The sequence below is a fragment of the Panthera pardus genome, unplaced genomic scaffold (genome assembly GCF_024362965.1).
Source record: "Panthera pardus isolate Hobbes unplaced genomic scaffold, ASM2436296v1 HiC_scaffold_12, whole genome shotgun sequence".
NCBI lineage: Eukaryota > Metazoa > Chordata > Mammalia > Carnivora > Felidae > Panthera > Panthera pardus.
Genome location: NW_026526677.1, coordinates 86,057,927 through 86,079,021, shown reverse-complemented (window position 1 = coordinate 86,079,021; position 21,095 = coordinate 86,057,927). Strand labels below are relative to the sequence as shown.

Genomic DNA, 21,095 nt, shown 5'->3' with positions numbered 1-21,095 from the left:
TAACATGTAGAACATTGGACTTCTTAAGGGAATCCCCATTAGCAAATAAATAAAAATTGCCTACCCTATAAATATGCCATATTTTGGATTATTTCTGCATTAGGATTTGGCCTGAAATTTCATTGAACATATTTTACCCAAATACACACTGGGAAAAAATAGTGTGCATTCTAACTACAATGCATTCTCTTGAGAAAACTGTACTACCTGTTTTTCAGTATTTTCTAGCTTGTTAAAAAATAGTTCTGGGCTTAGGAATGTCAATACTTTTTTCACTTTTATAAAGCTACAACTTCAGTGCACCTTCCACAATATTCTCAGAATAATGTCTGCTTTAGCTGGTTGTGTTAGACCATCTGAAGTTTTCTTTCTCTGGACCCAGGAGTCTCCCTGGTGCTGGTCTTAAGGTAGATACAGTTCAGGAGAGGAGTTCATACAGTCAAGTTAGTGGAGGAGAATTTAGTGCATTGCAGCTATGATGCCGAGGGACAGATCTCCCAATATGACCCCCAGGTCTGAATCATCAGTTCTGTACATGCTATATTCCCTCTGATAGTTCAAGGAGTCCTGGATTAATAGATATTTGTAAAATTCCATGGATATTTAGCATGAACTCCTCATTCTCCAGGTGCTCAGTCAATGTCACCCATTAGGAGGCAGGTTTCTGGAATGGCATTGCAAAGGTTAATCCAAACATTTCCACCAAGCCCCAGGCAGCGCTAACTGCCACCCCCTGCACTTCAGGAATGGTGCTGCCACTTTCTCAAAGGAGGAAAGGTAACCATAGTTTCAAGGGTATGGATACCAGTAAGAAAGGAAACATAGAGAAGGGATTGAGAGGAAGAAAAGTTCTTTATGTTCTCAATTATGATAACCTTATTAATATGCAAATGTAATTATGTGTGTTAATACACAATGCTTATTTTTAAATTGCTTGCACATGTATTATCTCATGGTTTCCTCACAAATTAAAAAAAAAAAATAGGGGCGCCTGGGTGGCTCAGTCGGTTAAGCGGCCGACTTGGGCTCAGGTCATGATCTCACGGTCCGTGAGTTCGAGCCCCGCGTCGGGCTCTGTGCTGACAGCTCAGAGCCTGCAGCCTGTTTCGGATTCTGTGTCTCCCTCTCTCTGACCCTCCGCCATTCATGCTCTGTCTCTCTCTGCCTCAAAAATAAATAAACGTTAAAAAAAATTAAAAAAAAAAATAAAACAAATATTCTCACCATGAAAAATGAAGAAATTGAGGCATGTGGAGGGTTAGGTAAACTCCCCAAAATGCCATGGTTAGTAAATGGCCGAATTCTTTCCATTAAGTTAAGCTGCTTCTTTGGTTAACATCTTATCAATGCTCCAAACACAATATTTATATTTGCATAGTCTGTTTCCTCCGCTTCAAATGACCTTCCAGTGCATCTTCCCTCATGGAACTTGGGGCACCTGTGTGACTCAGTAGGCTAAGTCTCTGACTTTGGCTCAGGTCATGATTTCACGGCTCCTGGGCTCGAGCCCCAGGTAGAGCTCAGAGTCTGGAGCCTGCTTCATATTCGGTGTCTCCCTCTCTCCCTGCCCCTCCCCTGCTTGCACTCTGTCTGTCTCTCTCAGAAATAAATAAACATTAAAAAAAAAAATTCCCAGGTGCCTGGGTGTGTCAGTAGATTAAGCGTCTGATTTCGACTCAGGTCATGATCTCATGGTTTGTGGGTTCCAGCCCTGCGTCAAACTCTGTGATCACAGCTCAGAGCCTGAAGCCTGCTTTGGGTTCTATGTTTGCCTTTCTGTCTCTACCCCTCCCTTGCTCATGCTCTGTTTCACTCTCTCTCAAAAATAAATAAACTTTGTAAACAAATTTTAAAAAGTTCCCTCACAGCACTTACCACAAGGAACAAAACCACCTCATTCCTGTTGCTTCCCCAGCACACTGCTTACACTGAAGGTAGGAGTCCATCTTAGACATCTTCGTTTCCCCCAGGGTGTGCTTTTGACAAGCAGCATCTTCAAGGAAGGTTCTCAACGCTTTTAATTTAATTTTAAATCTGAATTTAATTTGGCAATACTTTTATGACCCTCCCCTCGTTAGCATGATAATTTTTTGAAGGAACTCTTGGAAGTGAATAAATGTTTCTACATATTTTTACAGGAGACCTTTGTTCCATTTGCAAACACTAATCTGTGGCAAATGCTATCTGTTTCTAAGTATCTATGAAATTTATGTGTCAATCTATGTATATATGTATGTATGTATGTATGTATGTATGTATCTATCTATCTATCCATCTATGGCTACCATCTATATCCTATATATAGCTATATCCATCTATAGCTACCTATATATATATATATATATATATATATATACACAAAAATCTTAACCAAAAACCAATATTATTCACTGAAAATGACAGGACCTACACAAGTTTAATTAAAAGATGACAAATAGCATAGTGTGTTTTAGTCAGATCTGCAGATATTAGGAGCCCCACCTCTGCTGATCATGAATGCATCCAGTTATCTTGTCCTTGATGGTGGTGGGTTGCATACAATAGGGTCTCCATAGTGCATGTTGTTCAAAGGACAACTACAAGAATTTCAAATTGTAGTTATTTAACATAAATAGATAAAAATAGTTAAATAGATATAGACATTTAGATGTATAATTAGACATAAATAAAATGTTGTCTGCCAGTCTATGTATGTATATACACATATACATACCACACACAGAAAGTGACAGACAGATAATATTTTATCAGATAGCAATGAATTATCTTGAGGAAGAAGCAGATTTGCAAAAGTATCTTTGGGCTCTGGGTTACCATAAGGTATATACAAATTCTATCTTTACCCTCAGAATGGCCAGCTGCTCTTAAACATACCAGTGAGTCCTGAACCTGGCACATCTTCTCCAATCACATGGCCATGAGAAGTTTATTGTCTATAGCTTTGAATGTTACAAAACTCTTCATTTCTCAACTTGCCTCCATTTTATAATTCAAACCCCATACACTTACCACAATCACTTCTTAAATATCTCTGTTCTGTCGAATACCTCCAACAATCTGCCCCTTGCTAAGACTGGGAAATCCAAACTTCTTAGCAGGATTTACAAAACCATTCACAGTCTAGCCATAGCCTACTAGCTTCTTCTCTGACTAGTAGACCCCAGATACTTCTCTAAGGCTACATCATTCTCTCATCTTTGTGCTTTTACATATACTGTCCCTTCTGCTGGGAAAGCACTTGCCCACTTCTGAGCCATTTGAACACCTCATCCTTCAACACTCAACTCACATATGAGCTCGTTTATGAGCCTTAGTTGTTTTCTCTTCTGTTCCCTGGGCATTCTTGTTTATGTCTTTATCATACAATTTATCTTTGCAACTAAGCTATTCCATGGAAGGAATCTGCTCTATCCTTGTATTCCTGTTATATAACACAAAACCCGACGTGTAGTAACATCCTTTTCCCCTCTAAATGTAATGTATGAATGAATCAGTTTTTAAATTGGATATCTTATAATCTGTTAAGTGTTTTCCATCCTAGAGATCTGACATTTCCCGTTTCCTCTACATGAAGTACCCCCCCCCCACCTTAAGGTTATGTTTTTTCCTTCTGGGCTCAGTTTTGACATTACCTCCTCAGAGTAGTCTTTGTTACTGACCTGAGTCCTACCCCCAACTCATCTAATTCATATTATTTTATTATAATTTCCTTCAACCTTAAATTTTCCTTAATGATTCCTATATAGTTTTGTGCTTTTATATTCATTTTTATAATTATTTGTTTAAAGTCTCTCTGGTCCAAAACTATAGGCTGTATAAACCATTATATCACTAGTACTTAGAACTATAACAGGTGCTTAATAAAGCATATAACAGGTGCTTAATAAAATGTTTCTGAATAAATAAATGATTACTATATATACAGTTGAGCCTTGAACAACACAGATTTGAGTACACATATAATGTTTTTGTGCAGTACAGTACTATACATATATTTTCTCTCCATTTTGATTCTTAGTAACATTTTTTCTCTAGCTTATTTTATTATAAACAATATAGTAAAAACTACATATAACATATAAAATATTTGCTACCAATGTTTTATGTTATTAGGCTCTTAATAGTTAAATTTTTGGAGAGTTGAAAGTTTTCATGTGGATTTTTGACCTTATTGGGGGAGTGTTGATGCCCCTATCCCTCATATTCAAAGGTCAATTGTAGTTTGTTATACATGTTATTTTGCATTTGTGGGAGAGCAAACCTGAGTTAATTAGGGGTTAAAATTCACACATTCTGACATATTAACACCACCTTACATAAAGTTGATTATAATATAGTTGAAATAGCTTATGAGAAGGCCATTACCATAGCTTAGGTTCCAGGTTCCAAAAGACCTGTGCAACCTTGGATATTTTTCGGTTAACTCCTCTGAACCCCCAGTTATTCATCTATAAAATTAAGACAGCATTTTTCTCTCTGTCTATGATTAATTCTAGCTGTTAAAATTAAGGAGCAATGTATATAGCACACTAGCATGGGGCCTGGAAATTAGTACTTAATAATTGTTAGTTGTTATTATTTATTTTTATATATTCATTTTTGATATTATTCATGCCATTTAGAATAAGCCTAGTCTGTGCATAATTGCTCATTTTCTACATCTCAGTTCCTTCAACTTTAAATCAGGGCTTATATATAGTTGATGTTCACCTTGGATAACTGGGAAGACTTCATTATATATGCTTCCAGGGTAAAAAGTATATATTAAATAAATATCAATTTCTTCCTCTTTAGCTGAATAATTGAGCCTCAGCAAATGAGTGGGACAAATCACAGATTTGTATAAAGAAATTGCCTGGCTTTTTCTTATCTCTTTTCTCTTAGGGGGTGTCTGTTTCTGTTTGTAGAAGGAACTGAGTACAGGCTTTAGCACCATGTGCCATTATTTCAAGGACGTTAATTTCACCCATCTCAAACCTACTCTGACTCTGTCCAGCCACAGTATTTGCAAGTGTTTTATTTATGACTGGATGGTACTGTTTAACAAGTATTATAATTTGGAGTAATAGAGGCTAAAGTTTGAATACCTTTTTCCCCAACTTTTTTCTGTGTGATTAAAAAAAAAAAATGATGTGATTAAGCTTCAGGTTCCCCTACCTAATATGGGCATAAAAAGATACATCACACAGGAATATGGAGATTAGATTAGAGAAAATGTTTTAAGGAGACTTAAATAGCTATTACTATTATTTTCTCCTCCTCCTTCTCCTCCTTCTTCTCCTTCTTGTTATCCTCAGGGAATAACAAAATATTAAGAGACCAAGTGAAAGCTAACATAAATATGAAATGTTCTCCATTATACTCAAAGCTGATTTAAAAAAAAATAATACATAAAAGAATTGGTGTTTTATTCTTGTAGGGTTAACTGTTGTTTTGTATTTTAATAAGCAAGTTTATTTCATAAAGTGTAGGTAAGAATAATTTGGGAATTATAGCATACATGATAGGCTAGGTCATGCCATATTTTGTATACAGAAATGATATGGTGCCAAAGGCAAGACACGACGTGTCAGACAAATGATCTGATCTTGGTTCCTCCATAGGTGTATGATCTTTTGTAAATCGCTTAACCCCTCTGGCTAACATGTGCATATACACATGTGTATTTGTGTGGTGGTGGTGGTGGTGTTCAGTTGTTTGTTTTAAGTTGCTTGGTTCTAAGTGAAAAAAATAAATTGTGAATTCTCAGGTCTTTTCTGGTTTAAAATTCTTCCAGTTGGTGATCTTCTAGCAACATTACCAGTCCAGGAGTGTTGTACTGGGAACACAGCAGTAACAGCACCAGCGGCAGTCACAAAATTGCTAGTGTTTAGTTCTTTCAGCCTAGTATTAATTGCTCTGTATATATTATTTCCTTTAATCATGAACATATTCCTAGGAAGCACCCTCTTTTAAAAATCAGCCTAACGGTAGATATATACATCAATGGAATAGAATTGAGAGTCCAGAAATATATCCATACTTTTATGGTCAATTGATTTTCAACAGGTGCCAAGACAATTCAATGAGGAAAGAATAGTCTTTTCAACAAATGGTGCTGGGACAACTGGATATCCACAGGCAAAAAATGAAGTTGGGCTCCTACTTCACATTCTACACAAAAATTAACTCAAAATGGATCAAATACCTCAAAGTCAGAGCTAAAAGAAGAAAACACAGGTGTGAATCTTTTTTTACCTTGGATCAGACAACAGTTTCTTAGATATGACAGCAAAAGCACAAGCAACAAAAGAAAAAAATAGATAAATTGGACATCATCAAAATAGAAAGAAAGCTTTTAATTTCGTGCTTCAAAGAGTGCTATAGAAAAAGTGAAAAAGAGAAGCCACAGAATGAGATAAAATTTTTGCAAGTAATACAGCTTATAAAGGACTAGTATCTAAACTATATAAAAACTTTTACAATTCAATAATAAAAGCCAAATAGCCTAATTTAAAAATAGACAAAAGATTTGAATAGACATTTATCCAAAGAAGATATACAAATGGCCACTATACACATGAAAAGGTGTTTAGTATCATAATTCATTATGAAAATGCAAATCAATCAAAACTCCAGTAAGATTCTACATCACTTTCACTAGGATAGTTGTAATTAGCAAAAGGACAAAGAACAATGGAAGTTGGTGAGGACATGTAGAAATTGGAACCCTCATGTACTGCTGGCAGAATTGCACAGTGTTGCAGCTGCCTTCAGAACAGTCTGGTGGGTCCTCAATGGGCTCAGGATAGTGTTACCATATTCTCCACTCCTAGGCATACACCCAAGAGGAATGAAAATACAAACCCACAAAACTTGTACACAAATGTACATAACAGCGTTATTCATAATAGACATAAAATGGAAAAAAATGCAAATGTTCATCAATGGCTGAAAGGATAAAAAATGTAGTATATTCATACAATGGAATATTATTCATCTATTTAAAAAATGAAGTACTTATACAGGCTACAACATGGGTGAACCTTGAAAACATGTTAAGTGGAAGAAGCCAGACACAAAATGCCGCATATCGTATGATTTCCATGTATGTGAAATGTCCAGAATGGGTACATCTATAGAGAAAGAGAAAGTACGTTAATATGTTCCCAGGGCTGGGGAAAGGGGCAAATAGGGAGTGACTTCTAATGGGCACAAGGTTTATTTTTGGAGTGATGAAGATGTTCTAGAATTGAAGGGGAATGATTGTTGCAAAACCTTGAAGATCTATGGAAGATAATTCTGGTAAATAAATCATAACCCTGGTATCAATGTTATTAAAAAGAAAAGAAGCATGGCTTGTCAGCTGTGGATAGGAAGAATCAAAAGTTTCTGTGCTATATGAGGAGAAAAGGCAACCTGCTACTTGTGGGTTCTGAGAAAATACCTTTTTCATGTATTGCTAGTTCATTGCTTTATGCTTAACCTACAATTGCTAATCTCTTTGTCTCTCAATAGTGCCCACTGTTTCCCCTTTCCTTTCTTTTCGTCAAGATAGCTAATGCTACCCTACCCATGTCAGCCTGTTTTGCAACTCTTGAAACTTCCCTGCTTAGCACAATTCCACATTTGCGCATACGCTGTACCCTTTGTGCCTGTGTCTCTTCCCCTTGCATCTGCCTGCACAAGACCTACTTATACTTGAAAACTGATACTGAGATATAATCCTCTCTCTGTCAGTTCTTTCCATTCCAAAGACAAATGTAAGTCTGTGCCCCAGGGCCACATGCACATAATGATGTAATACATTCATTATAAAACATTTATTTATTGTCTACTGTATCCTGGGCATTATCTTTGGGTAGAAGAGTAGACAGAAAGGTCCTTCTCTTGTGTGAATTATGGAGCTTAATGTCTAGAAGGGTAAACTGATGTTGACAAATAATCATAGGAATCAATGTGTGGTTGTGCTACATGTGGTGGTGCAAAGTGTGACAGCCCCAAATAGGGGGTCTGTCCTGGTCAATGAGTTTGGGTGAACGGTTTGTTCTGGGCAGAGCTGGGCAGAGGGACCAATGTATGTACAGGCTCTGCAAAGACACAGAATATGGTTCACTTGGGTGCCTGTGGCTGAAGTCAAAAGAGTGAAATCACACAAATGGAGAGTGGATGGGCAGGGCCAGACCTTGTAGTTTATTGGAGGAAATGCTAAGGTTTGGGTCCTTTTTATAAGAGAAATTGCAGAAGGCATTAGAATGTCTAAAGATGATGATGATGATGATGATGATGATGATGATGGTGTGTGCCAGGGACTGGACAGATTTTCATTGAAAATAGGTTGTTGTTGGCTACAGTACAGAGAGCAGAAGGAGCTAGAGCAAAATAGGAACAGGAGAACTAGCTAGGATGTTGTCCAGCAGTGAGGTGGTAGCAGCTTGGACAAGTGTACCAGCAGGAGAGATGGGCAGAGATGGCATTTTATGTCTTAAGAAGTAAGATGAACAGGGGCGCCTGGGTGGTGCAGTCGGTTAAGCGTCCGACTTCAGCCAGGTCACGATCTCGCGGTCCGTGAGTTCGAGCCCCACGTCAGGCTCTGGGCTGATGGCTCGGAGCCTGGAGCCTGTTTCCGATTCTGTGTCTCCCTCTCTCTCTGCCCCTCCCCCGTTCATGCTGTGTCTCTCTCTGTCCCAAAAATAAATAAAAAACGTTGAAAAAAAAATTAAAAAAAAAAAAAGAAGATGAACAAATCTTGGTGACTGATATCATTATGTGTTCAGTTCAAAGCACTTCTCAGGGTGTTCTATTCATTTCTACATCTCTTTTGCCCACTGGACTGGGGGATCTTTGTGATCCAGGATTACATTTTGTTCATGTCAATATCCCTGGTATTGTTTAATGCCTGGTATCTAGTATGTGCTCAATGTGTGCTGAATTTAACTGATAAGTACAAGAGATTTTCCAGGTAATGCAACCTCTCAGGATCCAGTGGGGGAAGCTAGAGAGTAAGAACTAGTCTTATTTGCATGAGGTCACATCCCATTGCTTGGGAAGCAGGGCCAGATCCATATTGTTTGGTTTTATAGACTGTGAGTGTGAACATAGCCTCCCCACATGTCCCAGTGTGATAGAGTTTTATATTATGCCGGATAAGATTAGACCTGTTATACTCTGATTGCTTTCCTCTTCTTGGTTCTATTATGATGAGAGAAATGGTGGGGAATGAGAAGAAATGATTATGAATTATGGAAACATAAACACACACCAGGAACCAGGAAGCATCACAAACCACACAAGCTTTGCTGTGTTTGTTTGTAAGGGTTGTCTCTACAGCATCACTTACAGAAATTATTTATAGACTCAGGCACACATCTCTTATTTTTAATTTGCACAATTCCAGCAACTGACCATGATCAGAGAAATTACATGCAGTCAAAGAGACTTTCTCATATGGTCCTGTTCTTTCTGAGGCATGGAGATGCCCTTCTTCTGGGAGGCTCCTTTTGTTCTTTGCTCTGCTGACATGCTGCCTCCCCCTGAGAATGCTTGCCACACACACACACACACACACACACACACACAATCACAGAGTTTAATTTATATCATACAATTTTAAAGTCAAAAAGAGACATTAGGGATCATCTAGCACAACCTCCTCATTTTGCAGCTCACTTTGGTTCTAGCCCCAATTCTGTCAAGTATTTGCCAAGAGGTGGAGGGAAGTCCCCAAATCTCTCTTAGCCCACATGTCTCTCACACCAGAACCCCTTGGAATTTCTGGACCCCTAGGCTCTGGTTTCAGACCTCTTCCCTTCTCTACTTTCCCTCTTTAACTATGTCATAGCTTCTTTTGTTACTGCAACGTGGGGTCCCCTGCTTGTTCACTCATAGCATGACCTTGAACAAGTGTTTAAAGGTTTCTAACCTACAGTTTTCAAACTGCAAAGCAGGGTGGTGATCAAAGGTAACTCATAGGGCCCTGTGAGGAATAAAGGGCAAATGAACAGAAAAGGGGAAAAGTGTTTTATTATGGTGCCTGGGACATGGGAAATGTCAATATAATGGACTCTTTAATTCCACTTCTAGATTCATGCTTCTTTCCTTCCTTCTTCTCTGTCTCTCTATTTCTTTCTTTTTTTTATCAGCAACTCTCTCTCTCTCTCTCTCTCTCTCTCTCTGAGAACTTCATGTCAGGAGGCACCATACAAAGAATTTGTCATGTACCATTTATTTTATCCTTGTGAAAACCCTATGAAGCCAGATTACTATTTCACATTTTAAGGATGAGGAAATAGAGGCAGAAGAAGGGTAAATAAATAAGTTGTCAAATGACACACAGCCAGAAAAAGGAAAAGCTGGATTTGTGTACCTGGTTCTGACTGACTTCAGAACCCAAGGTCTCAGTCCATGTACAAAGTCACAATTCAAGTCTGCTTGAATCCAAAAGCCATGATTTCTGCCCCCTAGCAGAAATTGTTTTTCTTTTTTTTCCCCCAGTTGGACATGGCATGGTAGGCAATGGAGAATTCTTGTAGGGTTTGGAGAAGTGTCTCTCACACTGATTATCTGAAAGGGCAGATAATACCAAAAACTCCTGCCTCACTGAGTAAGTGGTAAAACTAAATGAGATAATGCAGGTAATGTTCCAGTATCTTCTTAACCATGATTTCTTCCCATTTCCTGCCTCAAGCTCTTGGACTCCTTATTTATTTCTCCCGTGTCACAGAATATCACCACAGAAAAAAGTTTAAAAAGGGACACTATCACCTAGTGTTTACCCCAACATTTCACCACAGAGTCTGTGATGCTCCAGCCTCAGTGTTGCTTTATTTAGGCCCTTACTGGCTGGGACAGGTGGGGCTAGAGGCATGGCTGGGCTGAGAATTAGGCCAATCTTGTCCACTCTTAGGATTTAATGACCTTACCCCAACCTTACCATCAACTCCTGTCTTTTGTGAGTTCTTTTCTGCCCAACAGACCTGTCAGCAGGTACTCTCTGATATTACCTTTGTGTGTCCAACTTGCCTTCCTATCCCAAATCTTATATGTCTCATTTTAAACAGGGAGAGGAGAGGGAAATGGGTTTGCTTCATGCCCTTCTTCAAAGTGTGTCCCATAACCTTATCCAATACCCAGGCTCCACATAGGTCTGGAGCACCCCTATGGATGGCTGCAACTGCCTGGGGCACATTCACCCAACCTCTCCAAGCCTTCCTGACTTGCTCCATATTAAAGACTAGTACCTTGTTGCTCTCTCCCTGCTCTGTGCAACCCACACCCCACCCCAGAGCTCTCTGATTATAAGGCTGAGCTGCAAGTTTCTGCTATGCTCTGTTCAACTGAATAGCAACCTCAGAGCATGGATGGTATCTCAACTAAGCTGGCCACCCCCTTGGACATGGCATAGCCCTTGGGAAGTCCATCAGGAATCAGTCTCACATTCTCCCCAGTAATTACCCCATCGGCTAACTGGATGTTCCCTCTTCTCTACTTTTCTCCACTTGCTCTGTGCCACCATGACAGGTCATTGCAACTCACTCCTGCACTCATTATGCAACCCGCAGGTCTTAGATAGAGTTGAAGACAGGAGTTCCATGGAATCACATGCAGAAACTCTTCATCATGGGAGAAAGGTGACACTTGGGAAATCAGGAAGAAATGGGCACTTGTGCATAATCTCATCCCTACTTGGATGCTGCTGTGGAAGGAAGAGGGTAAAGAAAACTCGGCTCTCTCTCTTCCATTCATTAATTTTATGAAAATGGCAATTACCTCCATGACCTACCTTTTCAGTCTTTTGTGACATAAGGATGATAAAATTCCTTAAAAAGTTTCCAGTTATAAATAAATAAGATCATAAAAATAAGTACACTTGAAGACAAACTTCATATCACTTCACTCATATGTGGAATTTAAGAAACAAAACAAATGAGCAAAGGGAGAGAGAGAGAGGCAAACATACTCTTAACTATAGAGAACAAACTGATGGTGACCAGAGGGGAGGTGGGGAGATGGGTGAACTAGATTAAGAAGGACACATATCATGATGAGCACTGAGTATTGTATGGAATTTTTGAATCACTGCATTGTACACCAACATAACACTGTATGTTAACTAACTGGAACTAAAATAAAAACTTAAAAAAAGGAGAATATTAAAAAAGTACACTATAAAAACCATAGAATTCTATATACCTAAAATTCAGTATTCCCACTAAAGAAAATAAATCTACTGCCTTGGTTCTCCAGGATTCCACTGGTTCTAAACTTGATAAGTTTTGACTCTTTTTGCAAAGCAGGGATTGGCTACAGCTTTCACAATAATGTGATTTGTATCACAGAAAAGATACACCACGTAAGGTTTCTATAGGCCAAGTGAATCTTATATATTCTTTTTGCTTATCTCCCAACATGCTAGATCCACAAAAGACAAGATTTCTATTATGAAAAACATATTAGATTTCTTAGTATGAGGAAGTCAGCCATTAGACACTCAATATAATTCTCATTTGAATCTTTCCTCAAATTTGTAAAACCTTTCTCAATTCCAACAAATCTGGAGAGTCTGGAAATAATGGTTGCATCCTCATTTTCTTACACTAGGAAAAGGGGGAGGGGCCCATGACTGAATATCGCTGATAAAAACATGATAACTGAGTCTCATTACAGCCAAAGACAAGTCTCATATTTTAGCATTTTTATTAAAGCTTTTTAAATTACTGAGTGTCTGGTATATTCAATACCAGCCTAAGTGATTTATATTAGTCTATCCCTAGATACTCCATCTAATAAATAACTTGGCAATCTCCTAACCCATAAATATCCCTGGCCCCAGCAAAAAGCAATTAAAGCACGTTAGGAAAAAAAAAATGTGGCTTTCCAGTACTCCAAAATGCAGTGTCATTGGATGCTTCCAACGCAATAATTCATGTCATTTGCTGAGGGGTCAGGTCTCCTGTGCTCACCACTCATCCACAAGGAATTTACACTTCTGTTTCCTTCAAAAACAAAACACATCGGAAACTATCTTTAAATGTTTAACATGTCATAATGATGCAGGTATTTTATTGTGGAAAATATTATTCCCAGCAACAAGTGCTCTGTAATATCGTAGACAGCTTGGGCTGAATGTATTGTGCAAAAAACTTTTCAGAAAGCAGTTGTGCCAAAAATGTTTAAAACACATTAAGTATCAAGGCAGTGGACTAAAAGGTTATTAGAGGTTCCAGTGTCACTAGCCCAGAAAATATTTCAGGTTAATAAGGTTCAACCAGCATGACAGGTAAAAAGGCAATGATATTTACGATAGTAGCTTCAAGTTCAGTACTTTCTGGTGCAAAAGGAGGACACTTTCCCTGAAAAAACAAAACAAAACAAAACAAAAACCTCTTCTCTGACTTTCCCTGAACCTCCAGGGCTGTGTGAAGGAGGAAAATCTGGGTCCTTACTTTCTATTCATATGAATCAGTATGCTCTACATTATATCTGACACACCAGCACTCAGGTAGAAGAGAAAAAAGTCACACACCAAGACATTTCTCCTTGTATTCAGGGAAGCTTAGAGGAAAAATTGCCTTGAGTAGGAAAGGATGGCTAAAGTCCAGGTTTTTTAGGGATTCTCCAAATTAAAATCCCAATGAGCCCATGACATACTCACCATAAATTTCAGACTCTTGCAGCCTTTAAATCAGCTTAATTTGATGCACCTTTTAATAATATTTTCAATCCTTTTATTAACATTGTCTATTTTTATGCACTTCACTTCCCAGATAATGGTCACATATGTATTGTCAGGGGAAGGGAGCAATCACCTTCTATAATTTCACAGGAGCCTAATAACACACTATATGTACAAGTCTTCTTGCTCCAGGGCACATCAAGTAATGTCATTACACTTGAACTTGATTGCAGGGCTGTGAAGTGGGGATATTTGGAAACGAAAATACTTCTTCCCACTCCCACTATTTCATTTATTGTGAAGAAGAACAAGCAGTAAGCTTCACTTCACTAAGTTTCACTTCCATAGCCTGGTGTCAGAAGATCTGGGTAACATGGTGAAGGGTTTGATGGAGAACATTTATTTTTGCCTAGAATAAGAGATACGTTATAATCAGATACTCAGCACCTCAGGATAGTATGAGCTACATAGCATCCTGTTTTCAAATTATTTAATTTAATCTTTTGAAATATTAGTACATATCCATGATTCAAACATGATTCTACTTTAAAAAGTATACATGGAAAACTTTGATGCCCACCTGTAGAGATGCCCACATCTATACCCCTTTATCCTATGGACTCCCATAACTTATTTGTATTTGCTTATCTGTCCAATGTTTACTTGTGCAAAACAAGCAAATAAGAAAATTACATTATCACCCCTCCTGATACAAAAGGTAGCAGAGTATATATACTGTTGTCTCTATATTTATAAAAATATACCTAATATATTTGCAGAGTTGCACTGTGTTCCCTTGTATACATGTATTACATTTTATCTAACTAGCATTCTATTCACAGATACGAGGGTTAATCTCTATTTCAGTCTGTTGCTAGTACAGTGACACTCAAGCTACCTTGTATTTGTATGTGTGTATGTACACATGTGTGTACATACACATGTGTGTTTTAGACATGGAAAAATGTGTGTATGGAATAATAGAGTCCCAGAATAGGTACTGGTTTAAAGAGTAGATGCATTGGTAGTTTTGATGGTTGTTGATAGATTTCTTTCCACAGGAATTTTACTATCTTTCACATCCAGGAACAATCTATGAGACTACCTGTTTCCCAACCATCTTGTCAGCAGCATGTATTAATAAACTTTTGGCTTTTTTCCAATATGATAAATGAGAGATGTTATTTCTGTGTGGTTTTGATTTCATCATTTCACATGTGTAAAACATTGTGAACTCTCTCCTTGTGTCCTTTGCCTAAGCTTGTTGGGCTTGCCAGTGTCCTTTTTAATAAATCATCCTTCTCTATATGTCAATTAGAGTTAATTTACTGTGTTAGTTAGAGCTTGGCCTCAGGAGACAGGGGGCCTGGTCTGTTTCTTGGTACTACCATTTCTTGGCTCTGTGACCTTGGGAGTTTTTCAACCTATCTGTGCCTCAATATTCTTTAACTCTAAAATAGACATAAAATTAGTACCCAAATGGCAGGAGTGTTTTGTAAGGAGTAAAAGAGTCAACACATATTAAGTAACAATGGTGTAGGCCATCTTATAGACACTACTGGTCTCAGATTCTGCTCATTATGAATTTCTCCAGGTGCTCAGTCCTGTCTCGTAAATTGGGTGCCCTGGTTTATGACAGCATTGGGCAAAGGAATGGCTGGGCAATCCTACTGCCATGGAGCAGGAGAAATGACTGGGGACCAGAGGCACTTCATAAGAGTCAGGATAATAATTAGTCTCTGCAAAACAAGATATCTGTGGACTGGCACTTCCTATAAGCTTGGGCACCAAACATAGAGACCACTTTAAATATGTGTTACCAGAGTAAATGTCAGATACTGTGGGACACAGTAAGGTGAATGGGGTAGAAATCATGTTTGGCATGTCCTCAAGTGAGGCAGTGCGGCCCCCATTTTATTTGAGCTATGATTGATAAAATTGTTCTCTTTCCTTGAAAATATAAGAGAAGAAATACTACAACTTAGGGGAGATGCCATAACTAAGGGCAGAAATAGGTAGGGTGGTAGCAGCAAAATTGATCTTGACACGTAGGCATTTATTGTGTCTCTAACTATTCCTCTATCAGACAAGGCAAAGTGGGTGCAATGAACTAGACAATAATGGCCCATGGGCATTGGGCCATCAGGAATGGGGCAATCCTACCCCTTGGCTGTAGATATATTAAGATGGTAGGCAGAGGGAATGGCTATGGCCAGAGAGTCTCAGAAATAGCAGAGGCAGGGAACCTGGCAAAGTGAACCACTAGGTCCCCAATCCAATAGAGAGGACAACAGCCTGTTACTTTGAGAGAATATAAAAATCTCCTTTAAGTGAGGGGTGTCTGGGAGGCTCAGTTGGTTAAGCATCTGACTCTTGATTTCAGCTCAGGTCATCATCTCAAGGTTCCTGAGATCAAGCCAGTTCCTGAGATTGAGCCTCAAGTCTGGCTCTGCACCAACAGCAGGGAACCTGCTTGGTATTCTCTTTCTCCCTTTCTCTCTTCCACCCTTCTGCTCAGGCTTTGTCTCTCTCAAAAGAAATAAATAAACATTAAAAAAAATCTCCTTCAAGTGTAATGATGAATCAGATTTATTATCTTACACATCATCAACTTTATTGGGAGGGGTTTATTTTAATCCTTAACTTAGTTATCTCCTAACTTTTTTGAAGTGGGGAAGCTAAAACCTCCATGAAGAAAGTTTCCGGACAGTGCTATCAGTCCTAAAGACAACCGCATGTTTATCCACTGTACATGGAGGACCCTCCTTCACTGGAGATGCTATGGAGCAATATGTATTGATGGCAGGAGGAGGAAAGGACCCAAAGTAGCCCTCAAACGATGGATGATTAATTTCCAATGGATTTCATTTCTCCTACGGGTTTAAAAATGAGAGCTTAGACCTGGAACCTGCTGTGGTACTTCTCAAGGTGATAAAAACTCATTACAGTTGGAGACATTTCTACTGAAAGTGCCAGAAGCAGAAACACAGAGCATTTGGGAAATTCAGAGCAGAGAGTCAGGCTTATAAATAGGCTGCATGTGTGTGCAGTAGACTCAACGCTTATCCTGCATTCTGCCTCTAATTCTGACCAGGGCTTACCAACCTGCCAAGCTGGTGTGGGCTTGTTATAGGGGCTGGGGGAGGAGGGAGAAGGTGGGCAGGGCAGGGAGAAGTGTCCATGAAATAAGTGGAATGAAAAGATTGGAAGAAGAAGAGGGTAGGATTGAAAGGAAGCAGGCAAAAATAAAAGTGGATATTTTCAAAAATTTGTCCCAGTTTAGAATCAGGTACAGAATTCCTGCTCCACTCAACACACACATGCACACACACACACACACACACACACACACACACTCCTAACTCAAAAACAAAGATGAAGGTAAATACTGGGACCATAATGACTCTGGCAGAGAGAGCATTATTAAGGCAGGGATTCAGCGGCCTCCTCCCCCAAAGACATTTACATTAATCTGCTCATATTACTCCTGAATGAAGCAGCATTTAAAAGCTAGAGAAAGCAACAAAGTAGTATTAATAATAATGTATAAAGTAACAGTATTTACACAATGGCAACACAGTGGACTCTGGTAATGAAGAAACTCTTCTCTATACAATTCTCTTAAAATATTTTTAAAAAATCAAGAGATTTCAAGGTATCCCCTGGTTTAAGAAAAATACGTAACTCCCAAAGAATGAAGTACATCACTTTAAGACTTGAATCACATTGAATTCAAAACTGAAGGTTTGTTGTTGTTGTTTTGTTTTTGTCTGTGTGTGTGTGTGTGTGTGTGTGTGTGTGTTTAATCCTTTATGTGTTTTCCAGAAGGCATCTCAGGCCATGTCAATTTTCTCTTTATCTTTCATTTTCTCTCTCCTTCTTCAGCCCTCTATCATCATAATACAATGGCTAGTGTAATTGGAATACAGTCATATTAATGCATAGATTGTATACAGGACAGTCACCTCTCCTCCTCTGTGAACTTGATTAATAAATGCCACACACAATGGGTGAGATCATATGAATATAAACTCAGTTTAAACACACGCAAGAGCTCCTGAGGCTGCATTGAAACATGAACCCAACCTAATGTATATTAGCGTCTCTTAATCCAGAAGCACAGAGGAGTCTGAGAGAAGGATGAGGGCAGTTTCCACCCACTGCTGCCCAAGAGAAGGGAGTGTCCTGACTAGTAGAATCCACCCACGTGGTTTCTGCATCAGAAATAATTTCTATGGATCAAGTGGATTAGGCAGAATAACCAGATGCCATAAAATATTTGAATAGAACAATTGTGTCCCCTCTGCCTGATTCTGCCAACTTCTGATTTAATTTTAGTTTCCCATTTAGCCTTCTAATGGGAAGTGGACTCCCGGAGAGATTTGTTGGGCTAGCCCATTCAGCAGGTTTGGCTTATTTGCAAATCAATAAATCAGCATTTGAGTTTCCCCAGTTTGTTTTTGGAAAAGCCTGACTGTGAGCCTTCCTGAGAGGCAGGCCCCTTCTTACCCTTTCTTACTGTACCACAAAATAAAGCTTCTGAACCTTCAAAACTAAGAGGAATGTGCGCCCTGCCTAAGAAGTTTCTTCCTCCTCACAGTGTGGCATTTCCACCAGTCCATGTGCTCTGGAATCAGGAAATAGGATGCAGGGAGAGAAGAAATGGCTTTGTCAGTACTTTCCTCAATTCAGATCTTGATTTTCCAGGGTTTCCCTTATAATCTCTGTATTCTCTGAACAGTGGTATATCTGAGTCATCTGGAGGACTTAGGGAAAAACACAGATGGAAGGGTCATTTCCCCAGAGTCATGTCAGCAGGTGTCAGGTGGAGATGGAATATTTCTATTTCTGACAGGTTCCAGGTGGTACAGATGCTGCCATTCTGGGGATTGCATTGTGAGATCTCCAGACTGGAAACCCACAAGGCACCTTTGTTAAAATTGGCTGGTAAAATACTACTTGAGACCACTCCCCCATTCATATGCAAGATTTTTCCAATTTAGGAGGAAATGGACATGTCCCTTCCTCACAGACTTGATCCCTCTCTTGTTCTCCAATATCCCCCACATTTAACTGTAAGTTGTAACTAAATAGTAACTTCACTTACTTGACATTTTTTCCCCTGGAAAATAGTTAAAAAAAAAAAAAGCACCCTGAATGCAATCAACAGTGGTTGACTGTTGTGGTTGACTCTGACAGAAACAAAGATAGACTTTAGCATTCTCAAATTTATGAACATAGCTCTTGTTCCTTGTGGCTAGGACATATTTTATCTTCCTTTTTTCCCCTTATACAGAACTCCTGCTGATCCAATAACACCTTTTTCTTTTTTTTTAAGGTATCACTTCCTTTTTAATGCCTTCCTGGACCCTCTCTAACCAAAATGAATTAAATACTCTGTTCTACTTCTCTACCCTGTACTTTCTTCCATTGATACACTTCACATAACGAACTCAACTTAAGGTCCTTACCTATTTGATATCCCTGGAAAATGGGAGGCATCTGTTTGCCTCCTCTAATGGATGGCAACCACTCAAGGGCATTTTTGATAATCCTCAGTACCAAACACAGCATCCTCACTTAACTGAATTGGAATAATTGTTGATCTGAACTGAATAGCAATGTAGAATCATACAGGAAATAAAGTTGCCAATTTAATAGGCTTTGGTTATTTGCCTTTCCCTGGGGACATCCATTTATTCCTAAGTCATTGTGGACAAAAGATTAGAAGTAAGAAGAGGACAGAGTGCTATAAGCTGATGCACTGACAAGTGACACCCCACAGGGGAGAACACAGCAGATTCACCAGTAAAAAGAGATAAAATATGTGGGGCCACAGAAGAGCATGCCTGGGTGGCACCTCTGTGAGGCAGAGGGATATAATTAATTTCTCTTTAAACTATGATGATAACTAAGCAAGATTTGGTAAAATTATAATAAGGTGTTCTATTTCAAGACAGAAAGGCTTATAACACACTTTTTAAAAAGTACATAAATATAGTCTAAAATGTAAAGAAAGTTTTAATATTTAGAAAGGAAGATGCAGTTATCTAGAAGATTCACTCATTTGGAACATCTCATTATCTGATACTGTGGAATGAATAATGCATTCCTGTACATTTTCCCTGGATTCCCCCATATTCTCGCCTTTCCAGACTCTGTTGATCTGACTTCACAGATGAAAGTGCCTGAAGCAGAATTGGATCCACTATGTTTGGATTTGAATGCAGAATGAGAGGAGAAAAGATATTAATTTGGAAATGACCATCCACGACCTCCTTCCATCCTCTCCCAACATTTTTTTCTCCTTGCCATCTCTGCCCAGTGCCCAGGGCAATGAAGAGCTTGCCTGTGGAAAGCAAGCCTGCAAGTGACCTTTGTGGGAATGTTCTGTCCTGATGTAACTTCCTGGGGGTTGCAGATGTTAGAGCAAAGGAGAACATGCTGAGACCTGAAATTTATGTTTCTAAACTTGAGGATAAAAGTGCCCCCTCCACAGCTCTGCTGACAGATATCAGCCAAATCCTGCTCTCCTTATTTCCATATCCAGCTGTTTCCACAGCCATCAAACTGTGTTTATAAAGTATATCTGGTTTTAATTTGAGCAAAATCTCTCAGCCAAACCTACAGAATCTTTTGTTGTCTCTTGCTTCACCCTAAAAGCAGCTGACCCTGGCATAAGCCTAGTAGTTACTCTTCAATACAGAGTCAAACCAAAGTCTCCCAGATGTAGAGTAAGTCCCAAGGCATAAACAAAAGAGTCATTTCCAGCAAGTTGTTAACAAAAGAGTTAGAGCCAGCTCACTCCTGAGAACCACTGACACACTCATAAAGGAGAAGAGCAGGAACTGGTCACCAAATGGTGACCTGGCTGAGGTTTGTTGAGGGCAAATGGGGTCTCTCAACACTGTCAGGTCCAGACCACATGGGTTTGAGAGTCTTGGTGTCAATGACCCTCCTCCACTCTTCCCAGATCAGGTTCACACTGAGTTTCATAATTCACTGGAAGTCCCAAATGCGTTGAGCTTTAGCTGAAGAGTTAGCCTGGTAAAAAGGAAGGACACTGAAGTCTCTTTCCATGTACTTACATTACTAAGTACCAGTTTCTCTTTGATTATAGTTTCCACGAAAAATTAAAAAAAAATAAATAAATGAAACTAAAAAGAAGAGGAAGCATGGGGTAAAATATTATTTTTTGCCTCAAGCTATACAACTAAGATAGCCCTAGAGTTGAGATCCACTGTTTTTATCTATTTGGGAGTGTTCTGTGAACTATTTGGGGTATACCTAATGAGAATAATGTTCCTACTCCAGGACCCTCAGGGGCACACTCTGATGAGTCCATGAATATCAACTCATCCATGGAAGAATGGTAGGATCCTTGAAAAATTCAGACCAACATGATCCATTTGAGTGGGTAGAGAACAAACAATAGAATGTA

At 39.0% G+C, this 21,095-nt stretch overlaps 1 protein-coding gene across 12 annotated transcripts in view; it reads right to left on the bottom strand.

Moving 5' to 3' along the window:
* OPCML (opioid binding protein/cell adhesion molecule like) overlaps positions 1-21,095 on the bottom strand; it is a 1,065,414-nt gene that overhangs the window by 103,704 nt on the left and 940,615 nt on the right. The window lies entirely within an intron of this gene.